This window comes from Danio rerio, chromosome 5 (genome assembly GCF_049306965.1).
Source record: "Danio rerio strain Tuebingen ecotype United States chromosome 5, GRCz12tu, whole genome shotgun sequence".
In the NCBI taxonomy this organism is placed as follows: domain Eukaryota; kingdom Metazoa; phylum Chordata; class Actinopteri; order Cypriniformes; family Danionidae; genus Danio; species Danio rerio.
Window position 1 is genome coordinate 71263733 of NC_133180.1, and position 16619 is coordinate 71280351.

Genomic DNA, 16619 nt, shown 5'->3' on the forward strand with positions numbered 1-16619 from the left:
TTGTTTATTACTTATACTTATATATATATATATATATATATATATATATATATATATATATATATATATATATATATATATATATATATATATATATAAATTATTTAAAAAGTTCTCAACATTACACTCAAAATTCAACAATTATTTTGTTACTTTATTTGGTGTCCAATAGTGTGTGGCTTAATTGTAACACCTTGTTACAACTAACCCCGCTGTGTTGTGTTTTTCTCAAAACAGTCACTGCGTTTTTTTCATCTTTCAAAATGTTTTCATCTTTTAACCTAGAAGACGGTAATCACAATAAAATCTGTTTTTACGTCCAAACTTTTACAGATTTATTTTAAATAAAAAATATTGACTATAATAAAAAAATATTTTATGCTGCAAAATAATGGTTTCTCCTGTGTTTCTCATTTAAATGTTGCCGAATCTTTTCAATAGTTGGCAGCAAGACGTCTGCCAACACTGTGGTAAAAACCTCGAGCCATGGCATAACCCTGAGCATTCATTCTCTTGTAGGCTTAATCCCTTTATTAATCTGGGGTCACCACAGCAGAATGAACCGCCAACTTATTCAGCACTTTTTTATGCGGCGGATGCCCTTTCAGCCGCAGCCCATCTCCGGGAAACATCCACACACACACACACACACACATACACACATAATACAACAATTAAGCCTACCCAATTCACCTATAGCACATGTCTTTGGACTGTGGGGGGAAACCCACACGAAGACAGGGAGAACATACAAACTACACACAGAAATGCCAACTGACTGTTCGAACCAGCGACCCAGCGACCTTCTTGCTGTGAATCAACAGCACTACCTACTGCGCCACCCTCAGCAAATACCTTAAAAATCTGTGTTACATTTTACTTTGTGCCCCGCGCCCCCCTATATGCTTATTTGGGTATTTGCTCTTGTGAGGGTTGTTTAGCTTTCAACAGGAAGAAATTAAATTTATGTCATTTATGACAATTCATTCCAAAGCCCTTTCATGCAGTGAACGTCCACAAGACAAGGAGAGCATATTTTAATTGGAATCAAACACATACCCACATATAAAAAAATTAATAGAAGGCTATAAACCTTAACTGTACTTTATTTTACAACCACAATGAATTGACATTGTAACTATTCAGTTAAATTGTGGTGTGTTTGTGAGACATTTATGAATGACAAAAAAAAACAGTTATCAAGATTATTTAATATTGATCCTGATTTTCTTTAACTCCAACTTTTGACTCTCTGCATAGAATTTTTATCCTTAAAGTCTTGATCATAATCCAGATGATCTTTAACAATTATGAGAAAAGCTTTGTTGTTCCTCTTGGTGAGCAGTGGTTTTCTGAGTTTGAGTTATGAACTTTAGCTTGTGCTTGAGAAATCTTCTGGTCTTTTACAAGCCCTTGGCTTGTATTTGATTACACAGGGACTTAGTGAAAACACTAAGACAAAATTAAGGTTACTATCAGTAGAAAACTCATCATTCAAAAACCTGACTTGAACTTTTGCTTTAAAAAAAGATTTTGATGAACACCATGCACGGCTCCACCACACAGATAAAGCATGTGGCACAGCTGCACTCAACAAGTCCACCTCTATTGAAGTATTTATCCTTTCCACAAATGTAAACAGGAAATGTGGAGGGAGAAAAAACTTCTGCTGTCCCACTGAGGTAGATCTACAAAGGGCAGAATCCTAGCTCGCGATGTTGTTATTGTTTCATTTGTAAATGTACCAGCTGTGACTATTGACCTACTTATATAACACTTTTAGACTTTAATAAGGCAGGTTTAGAGTTTTGAAGTTCCAGTATCATCAGTATTATACTGATATTCCAGTATATCAGTTTTTTAAATGTAAATACACTATATATTTTTTTCCTTTAGGTATAGCCCTATTTTTTATTTTAAACTTTTTTGTATACTCTTAGAAATAAAGCTCTTACTGGGGTAGTAACATTTTAAACGGTAAATGTTTTTGTAACTTTTAGGTGCTGATATGTATCTTTAAGGTACAATATTAAACCTTTAGTTACTAATATGCACTGTTAAGGTGCCAATATGGATCATTTAGATACTATTCATTCATTTTCTTTTCAGCTTAGTCCCTTTATTAATCAGGAGTTGCCACAGCGGAATGAACCGCCAACTTATACAGGATATGTTTTACGCAGCGGATGCCCTTCCAGCTGCAACCTATCACTGTGAAACGCCCATATACATCTCTTTCACACACATACACTATAGACAATTTATTTGACCAAATTCTCCTATAGCGCATGTCTTTGGACTTGTAGGGGAAACCGGAGCACCCGAAGGAAACCCATGCGAACACAGGAAGAATATGCAAACTCCACACAGAAATGCCAATTGATCCAGCAGGAGTTCAAACCAGTGACCTTCTTGCTGAGGCAGTCGTGCTACCCACTGCACCACCGTGCCTCCTCATGTAGGTACTAATATGTACCATTTAAAAGGGATTATGTCCATCCCAGCAGACACAGGACCAGTGGCTTAGCGAATGGGGGGTAAATCCCCCCTCTTCAGTTTGCGCAATCATAACTCACCTCAGACACAAAAAAAACTCACCTCAGCCTTAACACTGCCCCCACCGCAGCAACCAACCTCCCTCAACCCCCCGTCCTTCTACGTCTTCACTTAGTGTGAGCATAAGCACCCCACCCCACTCCCCAACCCCCGGTCTTCACTCCTGTAAGGGGGCCCGGTCTTATTGTGTATGGGCCCATGCATTTTGCGCTATGCCACTGCACAGGGCATCAGATTGACGTTGCATTTTGTTTAGGAATGAAAGTCGGGTTGACGTCAGAGCCCAACGTCAGGCCAAATTCAATGTCCAACATTGGACAGACGTTGCATTTTGGTTACTTTCCAAACTCAACCTAAACACTACAAAATATCAACGTCTAATGATTTTACAGCTTGACGGAGTGTTGACGTTACAAATATGACGTCTATCAGATGTTGAATCTTGGTTGCCATTTCTGACTAATAAATGTCAGTATTTGACATCAATATGATGTTGGTTTAAGATGTTGGCTCAACGTTAGATTTTGGTCACTTTCCAGCGCAACCTAAAATCAACCAAATATCACCATCATTTTACGTCGTTATTGGACATCAAAATAGCGTTGTCCTTAGACGCTGGTGACCTAAATCTAACCTAATATTAATGTCTTATAATGTTGTGTGTCTACCGGGTTTTAATAAGATGTAAAAAAAAAAAAAAGTCTCTGATGTCCCTAGAGTCGATTGTATATAGGTTTCAGCTCAAAAGACCCGACAAATAATGTTTTATAAGTCTTTGAAACTGCCTCTTTTAGACTTTGATCCTTTTTGTCCTGTTCTGGTGACAATTATTTTAAATTCAAATGAGATCTTTTCAAAAGAGGGTGGGACTAGAAATGCCCATGTGTCAGCATAGTGGCAGATTCAAAAACAAGACTAACATCCTATGCTAATGAGGGAGAGATCGCTACTAATGGGCGGGGCCTTCACCTTATGATGACAATCAGAGAAGGTCAATCAAAGTGTTTCTTCTAACTGTTTTTATCAGGTAAAAATAAAAATAAATATATTAAAATAAATATAATATTTAAAATAAATAAAATAAATATATTTTTAGCATTAGAAGCTAGTTATATACACAGACTGTTGGCATATAACTGTGTTTAAACCTCTTATAAAAGTGATAATTGTATAATAGGTCCTCTTTAACTACAAAAGTCTACCTTTTAGGCAGCTTTTGTTTCTGAGAGTGTGGTTTAGAAGTTATCCTAAATGTGTCCTATATAAAACATTACTGGCATTTTTTTACAGGTTTACTTAACCTGATTTAACAGACACTGGAAGCTGGATGAGAAAGCTCTATGAAGGAGGTATTTGTCAGAGAGGCATTCCAGGCATCCGGGGCAGTAAGGTATTTGCATAGATCCTACTTGTGAGAAGGTGTAATGTTGGGTGAAAGTCCAAGAAAATGGGGTCGGTGTGAGGTCACTCCTCTTTTTGAGTTGATCTGCTTTGAAATGATGAAATTATAAATGGTGGTATCATTTACACATCCCTGTCTCACTGCCACAAATTTGTAAAATGTAATGATGAGTTCAGTTATTTCTGTATTTAAAAAGCTTCCACAGTCAGCAGCTTTTAAAGGTTACACTTGAAGTATTTTTGGTACTTAAAGGGGTATTTCACCCATAATGACCCTTCACTGGTTCAAAACCTATTAGAGTTCCTTTCTTCTGTTCAACACAAAAGAAGATGCTGGTTGCTGGCATCCATTGACCTAATAGTATTATATTTTCTTACTTTGAAAGTTGTTGGGGGCCAGCAACCAGCATTCTTCAAAGTATTTTCTATAAAATATATTTTATTCAATTCAATTCACCTTTATTTGTATAGCTCTTTTACAATGTAGATTGTGTTAAAGCAGCTTCACATAGAAGATCATAGTAAACTGAAACAGTGTAGTTCAGTATTCAGAGTTTAAGTTCACTTCAGTTTAGCTCAGTTCAGTTTGGTTTATTAATCACTACAGAGAAACCAAACACTGAAGAGCAAATTCATCGATGCGCAGCTCTACAGGTCCCGAACCATGCAAGCCAGTGGCGACAGTGGCGAGGAAAAAACTTCACCGATTGACGATCTGATAGTATATGTCTGATAAGCTTTTTATATTCATGGACTATGCACAGATATTAATGTTTCATAATGATTTACACAACATTATTTAAATCTAACAAGCTTAGTTTACAATGTTTGCAATATTTAAATTTTTCTACTAACATTAAATCTAAGTAAAGTTTCACAAACTAATTTCGAGAGGAGCACGTGATATGATTGTGCACTGCTGGCCACTCATCCGTAATCAGTAATAATCCAATCAGAATGATCCTAGCTTAATATAAATGGTCAATAAGCAGCCCCAGATAGCAGACTGCTGTTATCTCTTACCTTATGCTGTGTGCTTCAGGACCATTTCTTCTCTGTTTTTGAGATGATGTGCATAAGTAATCCTTTTATATGTCTGACGTGGTCAAAACACAGTGAATTATGTTTGATCAAACAAAAGAATAGTGAAATATGAAAACAATGATCGCTCCCTAGCTTGTACAGCACCTCTCATCAGTTGGAATACAATAACTTTTGCAGAGATTATGGTAGAGACATTTTTCTTTTTTCCTATGATTACAGACATGTGCAGGAACCACCAAAATTAATTACAGCAACCTAGACCCCACAGAACCTAAAAGGTACACTTTCAAATTTGAGTTTATTAAAAAAGGTGTTTTTTAGGTGTTTATTATAACACAGACAACATATACAGTTATTTTAAACACTTTTAAAAGTGTTATATGAAAATTCAAAGGGTTTTCTTTAAAATGCTACCAAATGTTTGCATTTACACCTTTGCATGTGGATTAAGGAAGCTTTTAAATTTGGGAAGGTAAAATCCAGGCAGAAATCCCAAAATTTAAGTGGTTATTTGGACAACTTTAAAGGTAATTACCTTCACATCTTCAAATAGCTGTACCTCAGCCAAATATTGTTATATTGTAACATATTACACAACTATGGAACGTTTATTTATTTGGCTTTCGGGTTTAAATTGACACGTATCAGTCATATACATTACTAATGAAATAAATCACCAAACCAAGGTCTTTCTACATTACTATTAAAATCTCTTAAGCATCAGGTCATTTGATTGGCTGGCATGCTAGAAACCACTTCCTACACAGCATCCAAAATGGCAGACATACAAAAAGAGCACATTTTAGAGAGGTATGTAAAATTTATCTTTTTAAATGTTTATTTTACTATTATTATTATTTTATAAATATTAAATATTAAATATTATAAATATTATTATTATTTTATATATATTTGTTTATTAAAGTGTCAGGAACAGTACATTTAGCTTTCAAAGCTGTTAACTTGTATGTGTTTCAAAATATCATCCTTTTTTTTAATGTCCACTATAGTGGACACCAGGACCATCTTAATGTAATTAATGACTGCATGTTGTAGGACGCTGAACTGAAGCCTGAAGAAAGGATTCTGTATACGTTTTTTTTTTTTTTTTTTTTTTTTCATTTTGAGCATTATAAACTTGGTTATGGATGATAAAGCCCAAACTGTCTACTTTTCAACGATACATGAACTGTGAATGTAGATCAAATCATTCAGCAACTGTTAATGTTTTAGTCTGGGAAGGTCAGTTTTGAGAAAGTGCCTCAGACAGTGAGGGAAAGAAGGACACCGATATAGTCTGAGAAAACGTTTTACAGAAATCTTATTTTGCATGCTATCTTAATCCAATTTGAAACATAAACTCATGAAACATTTGACTTTTAAGTCTTATTTTTTTAGGACATTACATTAATGTTTTCCTGTGTTTGTATATGAAAAAACAAATATTGAACACAGTACTTTTTTTTCATGACTTCATAATGTATAACTTTTTATATTTTTAACATGTAACTTCCCTTTTTACCACGGTAAAGCTCAAAGTGTCTTCTTTCATATGATACCTTATTTTTTGTTTGTAGCTTACTGGAGTCAGAAACTGTTACTCTTTAAAATTAGGTAGGTGTAAATTCAAAAGTTCACAAGAACTCGGGAGTCAGATTCTGCTGAGTGCAAGCAGTAACTAGATATGTTCTTACTGCATGTTATCAATAGGCGAGGAACATTTTTAGAGTTGTTATAACTGTTTGTGGAAGTACTCAGTTTTTGTTGTGTTTACAGTGTAGGAACAGTGAACAAATTAGGGGGATCTAAAATAAAGAGCCCCTATTTTGCATTATAAAAGGTCATATCTTGGTTTTGAGGGTCTCCAAAAAAAGGCTGATATGCATACTCTTTCATTGTCTTATAATATGCATTTATTTTTACCTAATTATCCCTACCATTTGATTTGTTCAGCGATTTGTTACTAAACCCCTCCTTTGCATGAGGTTAATCTGCTGTGATTAGTCCAATGACCCAGTCTGTTGTTGACTGGGTTCAGCATGAGACAGAGAGAAATGTGTCAGTGCCCATTGCTGGAATACATTAAAGCAATGTCAAGTGCTGGCTAACAGGTTTTAAATACTCCTGTCATAAACTTTACCTCTTTGAAATGCAAGAATAAACATTTTAAGAGTAACAAATATCTTGCATTGTGGTAAACTCTTTCAGAACAGTACAGTATGTCTTATGTCTGTGATTCGCAAGCAGATAAAGGCAGAAGCTTCAACGCTGGTCTGAAGCACTGAGCAAACTCAGACGAAGCAAACACAGACTGTCTGACCATCATCTCTGCAAACAAAAACACACGCCAGTCGAAATAACACAAACACACCCTTCACACCAAACCACTGTTGTCTGCCATGTGTGTTTCTGTCAAAGAAATGCATTTAAGCTTGCCTTTCAGACAACTCTCCGTCGAAAAGAGGTGTATCCGCTGTTCATGTGTTTACACATTTCTGTCACAGAGAGAAACATCCAAAATACTTTCTGTACCATTCACAGGCCTGCCCCTGAACGTGTATATACAGTTGAAGGCTAAACTATTAGAAAATTTGCTTTATTTTTCAAATATTTCCAAAGTGCATTTTTAAATAATATTTCAAAGAAAATATCAAAGAAAAACTCATTTCTAATGGCAATTTTTTCTAATAACCAAACTTTTTGTTGATGTATAGTAGTTAGTTATTTTGTAAGATATTAATATTTCGCTTAAAATGCTATTTTAAGGCTTAAAGCCTGGTTTATACTTCTGGGTCAAGTGACCGGTGTAACCAACGGTGCAAGCAACGCGCGTAGCTGTGCATTTATACTTCTGCACGCTGTTGGTCTGCATTAAGACTTCCAGTTGGCAGTGAGGTGTTAATGTGTCTCTGTGTCGAGTTTCTTCGCCTGTGTTTTGTTCTTTCTGAAAGCTTCCGGGATGTACAAGTACATACAACAACTTTAACTATGAGGTAGACACAAAACAAAACTTTCCATCCGGAGCTCCTTCGCGGCACTCCACCACTTGTAAACAATCGCTCCATTGGGCTCGCGCAGCTTTCGGTCCCGCCCAGACTCGTCATCGCTACCAAGCCGACCAATCACAGAACTTGCGCTACGCGTCGTTGCGACGTGTAGTTAGATTTTTTAAAAGGTGCACATCAGCGACGCCGACGGCCACGGTGTAGGGCTATGCGTCAGCGCGGTAGCATACGTGTGCTATTGATGCAGAAGTATAAATCAGCCTTAAGGCAGGGCTATTCAATTAGTTTGTCATGGGGGCCAGATTATGAAAAGCATCCCAAATGAGGGGCTGAAGAGATATGACTTGCAATATAAGTGATGACACCACAGCATATAAGAGCTCATATGTTGTATTTTTGCTCCTTAAGACACCCACATTGTATTTTTCTACATTAAAATGTTAATATATTGTATTTTGAGCTTACATATTATCAGTGGGGGTGAGGCAGTGGCGCAGTAGGTAGTGCTGTCGCCTCACAGCAAGAAGGTCGATGGGTTGCTGGTTCGAACCTCGGCTCAGTTGGTGTTTCTGTGTGGAGTGTGCATGTTCTCCCTGCCTTCGCGTGGGTTTCCTCCGGGTGCTCCGGTTTCCCCCACAGTCCAAAGACATGTGGTACAGGTGAATTGGGTAGGCTAAATTGTCCGTTGTGTGTGTGTGTGTGTGTGTGTGTGTGTGTGTGGATGTTCCCCAGAGATGGATTGCGGCTGGAAGGTCATCCGGTGCGTAAAAAAACTTGCTGGAGTTGGCGGTTCATTCTGCTGTGGCGACCCCAGATTAATAAAGGGACTAAGCCGACAAGAAAATGAATGAATGAATAATATCAGTGGCTTTTTTCCAAACATATTCAAATATTGTTTCAAGGGTTCACACTTAAATGATGATTGATAATTAGCAAATTTGTCATGCTGTCCCGGGAGAGAGCCCTGAGCTCAAAAGGTCCTTGAGCCCTGGGCTCCCTCCTGTTTGCAGGGCGAGAGGGGAGCTAAGAGCTCAGGTAGGTCTTGAGAACTCCTCCCTTTTTCAATAAGAGCTGATGACAGAAAATGATTGCTATGAAGAGATAAGCTGCTGGATGAGAGATTGACTGGAGTGCTAAATTTAGATTGATCAATTGACTTGTCGTGCATGTTTTTGGAATGTGGGAGAAAACCAGAGAACCCGGGGGGAAACCTATGCGAGCACGGGAAGAACATGCTAACTTCGCAAAGAAACAACAGCCGGCCTGTAAAAAGGACTAAAACCGGTGATGTTCTTGCTATGAGGCAACATTGTTAATCACTGAGCCACCGTGCCATCCTATGAAGGGAAAAGTGTAGGAATAAGGGTGGAAGGGAGAATTCTTCATATCGAAGATGACTGTAGTGAGAAACCCTGGCTTTTTATAGTGGATTAGGAATCATCTGATTGGTGTATCATAAATAGTTACTGCAGAAGCAGCCGTGTTTAATCATAATCACTTGACCGTCTTGAAATTAGTTTATAAATAAACTTCACATTTCAAAGCACAACAAAAGCAGCACATTGTTTTGATATGTTATGTTATGAACTGCGTAACAGTTAGGGATGTAACAATTGTAGATTTTGGTTGTACGAATATATAATCTGAAGAATAATCAAGGTTTTATGGTTATCACATCTAATGTAAATGTAAGCTTTATATTAGCTAAGTATTTAAATGAACTGTCGTTATCATCTGCGTTCATACATACATAATCATTTAATAATTTGTAGTAATATTAAATATTTTTCTTAAAATATAATAGGATATTGATTTTATAATCTCAAAACTTAAACTCTGAATAAACAAATCCAAATTAAAAAGATGTTTATCACTTTTAACAATTTCACAATCTCAGCTGAATGATATTTTGCAGCTATCTAGTCCCTCTAAACATTGTGTAATTTTAAATGTGCAGTGACTCGTGAGCAGGCAACTTCTGGAAAATGCTGTTGTCATTTTTCTCCTCCAAACTAGTAAAATCTTTTCAAAAGCTGCATACCCATAAAGGCCATGGATGAGCAGCATGCACTGTCTCTTGGCACAGAAGTTAAAAAGGCTTTCTCTTCAAAGCAGATTAATTTTTTAAGACATTAGGATCAGAGCTTTGGACCCAGGAATGCCTCAGAAGTTGAGATCTTATTTCATTGCTTTTCAAACACAATTTCTGTGCTTAGTAAAATGAATACAACATTTTGTTGTTTTGACATTATTATTTAGTGTAATTATGAATTTAGTAATACAGATTTCTTCCAGTCATGGGTAATATATAGAGAGTTCAAATGCAAAAACCTTAAAGTCTTTAGTATTAGCGTTTTTCTCAGGCTCTTACGCGTAGATTTAGCTATTTCACTTGTATTACAAAGAATAGATTCTGTTAATTTCATTATAAGTGAAAAAATGAATCATAAACCTAAAAGGCTGAGAAAAATGCTAATTCTAGATTGAAATTTCAGACGGCACTTAGAGGTTTTTGCATATAAACTCCTCATATTTATGTTCCTTTTGATTTCCATTATAGTCATTTGATATGCCAAAGCATTCACACCTTAAAGGGATAGTTCACCCCAAAATAATATGTACTTGCCCTCAAGTGGGTCCAAACCTTTATACGTTTCTATATTCTGTTCAATACAAAAGAAGATGTTTTGAAGAAAGCTGAAAACCTTTAACAATCCATAGTAGGAAAAACAAATAGTGAAGTCAGTAGCTACGTTTACATGGACATCAGTCAGGCCCGGATTGGCTAATCGGGAGGACCGGGAGAATTCCCGGTGAGCCGGTCTGATTTTTGGCCGCGAGGGCCGGTGTCCCTAGCTGCTTGCACTCTCAGCAGTCACACTTTTTTCTTCTATTTATTTATTTGACCATAGCTTCACTCTTTTTATTCATTATTTTGCCACAGCGCCGCTCTTTTTATTTATTTTCTCGCAGCCCCGTGAGAAAAATGCAGCCTGCAGGTTAACTAACGTTAATGATGATGATGTAATGTAACTATCGACCCCAAACAGCGGCACCTTAGTGAATATAAGAATTTGAATAAAATGAATAGCACACCTGCTCAATGAAAATCAAATGATTCACTACATTAATAAATCTGACTTGATCAGAAATCTAAAAATGGGAGTAAAAGATTGAGCCACCAAAAGAAAGCAGTGCTGTGTCTTCAGGGGTCGCAAGTCATTAGCCCCTTTCACACATACAGACCTTTCCGGAAAATTGCCGGCAATTTTCCGGAAAGGTTGCATGTGTGAACAGGTCCTTTTTGAAAATACCGGTAAATTCATTCTGGCTATTTTCCGGAAAGAGAAGTTGTAACATTACCGGCAATTTGCCGGAATGCTGCGCTGTGTGACTGCAGAAGGAAGATTGCCGTAATAAGTGCGTGCACGTCTAGAATGTGCTTACGTGAAACGTCTGCTTTAGCCAATCACAACAGTCAGATGCATTTACGTCCGCGCGGTTTATGAGAATAAAAACCTTTGAATATTTTTCCAGACATATTTAGCTGCTAGAAGTTAGTCAGACCACGTTTATATGTTCTTCTTAATACCAACTGTGTAAATAATCATCGATGAGATGCTTATGATAAGCCGTTGTTTGTTTACCTTCAAGCTTTGCGTGTGCCTGTGAGCGCCTGCAAACGCACATATTATGAACATCTCGACATGCGAAAGTGATCCTGCGAAAGTTGTTCACAATATTGATCATCCACAGAGTTTGTAATTTAGTCAAATGTTTACAAATACAAGCGCAGCCGTTTAAAGCTTATTTGTGATGAATGATGTCAGAATTTACCGGTATTTTGGAATGGATGTGTGAATGCTCTTTTCCGGAAAATTTCCGTAACGTCCTCGCCTGTGTGAACAGCGCTTTTTTGAATATACCGGTAAAGTCGTTCCGGAAATTTTCCGGATATTTACCGGTATCACTGTGTGAAAGGGGCTATTATTTAATTTTTACTCTCACTGTAACAGCACCATTGTGGACAAGTGGTAAGCACGTTGTGTCTCACTGCTGCGGTCCCAAGTTCGAATCACACCTATAATTTTTTTTTTTTTTTCATTTTTATTGTTAAGACAAATAATACTTTTAGGGCTGTTGAACATTTGAATTTCTAAAGCAGCTGTTTTCTTGAAAAAGACGTGATAGTGTCATTAGAATCTGAATTGGAATCAGTCGTGAACTGAGGTGGTCCGGTCTGGCTTGAAACTCCAGGGCTGAAAATGAGTCCCACTCCGGCCCTGGCATCAGTAATCAAATGATTTGCCTTAATCTGATTAAGACAATATGATTAAAGTGCTGACATGAGCTGCTTTCATGATTCCGTTTGTTTCATTTATGTGCAAATCAAAGGAGACGGCTGGCAACAGCATTCATCGTGGGTCTTATTTTGAGAATGTTGAGATATAAATGGGTGTGATTTTCCTTTTGTCAGTGATCAGAGCTTCTCCATCTTTCAGCTGAAGCTCTGAGGAAGGCCTGACATGATGTTTATCAGCAAGAAGAGAGAAGGGACCAACAGACCAAACACAAAGTGTACTGTGGCGTTTCTTGCTGGCACAGCTACTGTACAACCTGGCGTTTGTGAAAAGCTTTGATCAAGGTTTTTCCAAACGTCCTCGCTGATGGAACAATATCATGCCACCGTAATGTGAATGTCTGAGACTCATTTGGTTGCCTATGAATCAAGGCATTGTAGTCAAATTTTCAAGAAAGACCGCAGCCTTGCTTGTGAATTATACATTCGTGGAAAATTTCAATTCGCATAAACTTTTATTCAGTTAAATTTGAAATCACACTGCGATAATATGCATATTTATTTGGAGGGGGAAAAAAGGATCATAATTGTTCCACTAAGGTCTTTCATTATTAACACTGCACATTTGTCATAAGGAATAAGACTTTTATACTGTTATTATCAGCATGTATGTGAAAAGAGCATAAAGGCTTTTGGATTTAGAAACTTTTTAAAGTATTACAAGCAAATTCTTTTCCTTATGTCCAGAATTTCCCTTCATAAAACTGTATCCTGCAGAGGTTTTCAAACTGATTTTTCAAAGCCCAAGTTGTGGAAATTTTTACTAAAACAACACAACATTTTAACAAAAAAAAAAACAAAAACAAAAAAAAAACTGTAAAAAAAATAATGAACAAGCAATTTGTTAATAAAGCTTTAAACATGTAATTAAGATAAAAATATCAAACAAAACAATAAAAAATTAATATTTTTTTCTAATTATCTCACTTTTACATAATGAATGACATAAATGCTTATTTTTAATGTTATCTGTATCATCTGATAAGAAAATAAATAATAAACATTATAAGCAATATCATACCACTAGCAGTGGGATGTGGCTGTATATCGGCACTGGTGGAGGGCGTGCGTTGTCCAACTCAATCTCACGGCAATTCATAACTTTTTGATTTAGTGGCTGATTGGTATAAATTTGTACGATCTAATTTGTACAATTTAGTACAATTTGCTTATCACCCAATGACGGTTGGAGTTAGGGGTGGGGTTGGGTGCCACACCTCCTTTTTAAAATTGTATTTTTCGTACAACTGAACTCATACGAATTTGTACGAATTTGCCATTAAACTGACAAAGCAGGTGCCAGCCGGCACGTGGAGGCCGGCTTGTTTATGGAGACAATTTTAGCCGGACTGGAACGTCGTTCGAAGAGTCTCCTCTCTCCTTGTTTTTGTTGATTGTTTTGTGGTGTAGAATCAGTTGTATTTTTACTCTGCTAAATTGTTAAAAGTGATTGCTGAGTGTTGACTTTGAGATATACGGAGACATGTGTGCTGAGGAGGGTGCCTTTTTTGTTTTATTACTTTTTCCTCATGTTTTGTGGTTAGTATGGAGGTAGGTGAATGTTATTTTATTGGTTTAGTTTCATGTGCAGGTAAGAGCGTTAAAAACTTAGTTAGCTATTGAGTTTTGTTTGTTATTTTGGCATTTACCTCCGCAAGCTTTATATATATATATATATATATATATATATATATATATATATATATATATATATATATATATATATATATATATATATAAATATATATATAAATATATATTATTATTATTATTATTTTTTTAAGCAACAGTTCTATCAGGTTCTTGAATCTGATTGGCTGATGGCCGTGCAATATTTTGCCAGTAACATCACACAAAGCCCTCTTCACCTCTGTGTATTACTCCACCCACAAACAGTAAGCAACAAGCAGGCCACAGTTTGAGAAATATTACTGTTGTTACACAAGAAAATATACTTTTGAGGCTTTTTTTAGTCGAGAATGTAGTTGTTTAGATTGCAAAGATGCAGTATATTTGTGAGAATAGTGCCTATTTTAAAATATTTACAATTTCTGAGAACTCGTCGGTGGCCAAAGACGGTTAACATTGTCTATCCACAAGATGCCATTGTGTGTTCTCTTGAGCGCTAATAAAAAGCCAAAAAACAAAAACCTTGTGGTTTTTAAGGTGCACCAGATAGTCGTTAAGAAGCTGCGAATAAGAAGCTGGATTCACCCTTGTTCCTTCTTATCGCAAACACAACAGCAGTCTGGTGAGAAATCTCTGTAGACAGATGGCATTTCATGTCACGTTCAGCCTTATTATTTTAAAATGTGAGCAAAATTTGCTGTTTTGTCATCACCTTAGGAGGGTCACACACAAGAAATGCTGCTTCACATTACGCTAGAATCATTCAAATACTAGCTCTAAAGTGACGTCGGTGAATTAGTAATGGCTTCTGCTGTTCTGACGTCAGCTGCCGATGCAAATGAATGGCGGAAGAAAGTAGTTCCTAAAACTAAAGGGTTTTAGTCTCTCTGTGTTTGATTTTCTTTTTTATGTACAAGACTGTGCCGTCGAACTGTTGTATAAACACAATATCACACTCATAGCAATGTGCTATAGCTATATATCAGCAGTGGTGGGGCGCTAAGGCACTCTGCCTGCTGCCTCCCACCAGTGCTGATATACAGCCATAGCACACTGCTACGAGTGTGATATTGCTCATATATATATATATATATATATATATATATATATATATATATATATATATATATATATATATATATATATATATATATATATATAATTTGTTTCTTTGGTGCACCACAATGTAGAAGCAATATGTTATCAGTTCAGTAATTTGGATCCTAAAGTGTACTCAAGTAAAAACTGAAACCTCATCTCTTTCTTTTTTCCTTAATTCCTCCCAGTTCTAGCTTGTACTATTCTAAACGATGACTAAAACGGGTTAATTTGCCTCTATGAGTGCTAAATAAAAGCATCTAAATGTTAATTGCCAATGTTTATAGTCCATCATTTGGTAGAATGACAGAATATAATCTGTCCTTATCTTCTGTGTTAGAGGCAACAGGAAGGGCTGTTTTTATGAACATAATGAATCTAACAGACCTGCAGTCCATTCCAACAAGTTTCAAGATCTTGGAGATCTTGCTCTCCAGGTACAACTCAAATCATCCAACAAATGGCGTTCTCAAATCACCCATAAACTGAAATGAACATCTCACCTTCCATCCGATGCACGGACAATTCCCAGACTTCAAAGAAGCGAGTGGGAGAATCTGTTGGCTTGTGGTGTAAAGACCGGGTCAAGAGCCCAAGCAAATATTTCTCTGAAGTTTTGCCTCCTCTGTTTAAACTCCCAAGTAGATAAATCGCTGAATAAAGCAATTTATTTAGAAAAATTGGAAGCCATCCACATACTGACCACAACGTTCCTCCCCTCTCTGTCCCAAGCTGAAGACATCAGGCTTATTTGCAACACAGACTTGTTGGAAATACTTGCGTCAGGCTACATTTCTGGAAAATTGTGAAAACGTACTTGTTTGCCTGACATTTGTAGGTAAAATTAATGCTACAGAGCAGTATGACACTAACAACTTTTGTTCCGTTTGACACTCAGTTATTAATACCTTACAAGGATATGTTATCAATGAATGAAAGATTATTCACGTAAGTTTTTTTGCACAGCGCCAAATAAATACCACAAAACACTGTTAAAAACTCTATGATGTGTAATCAAATGCATTTGATTTACTTGCTTACCTCCATATGGGCAACTTTTCTGCAGTGGTCAGTTTGCTCAGTGGCTTACCTTGTACGTTGTTGTACTTGAGACACAGAGCGTTCAGATTTGAGTCCAGTGAAGGATGGTTCCACATAACAGGTAAAAATGTGGTAAAAATACGCAGCTGCGATGCAATTTTCTCTTTATTTCTCTTTATATTTGATTTGAAAAACACTATCAGTCGGGTTTAGGGAAGGGTTTAGGTCAGTGGATCACAAGTTTTTTTTCTTTTGAAAACACTATCGGTTGGGTTTAGGTCAGTTGATTGCAAGTTGATTTTTTACATTTGAAACACTATCCATTGGGTTTAGTGAAAGGTTTAGGTCAGTCACAAGTTTTTTTCTTTTGAAAACACAATTGGTTGGGTTTAGGGAAAGGTTTAGGTCAGTTAATTACAAGTTTTTTTTCTTTTGAAAACACTATCAGTTGGGTTTAAGGAAGGGTTTAGGTCAGTGGATCACAA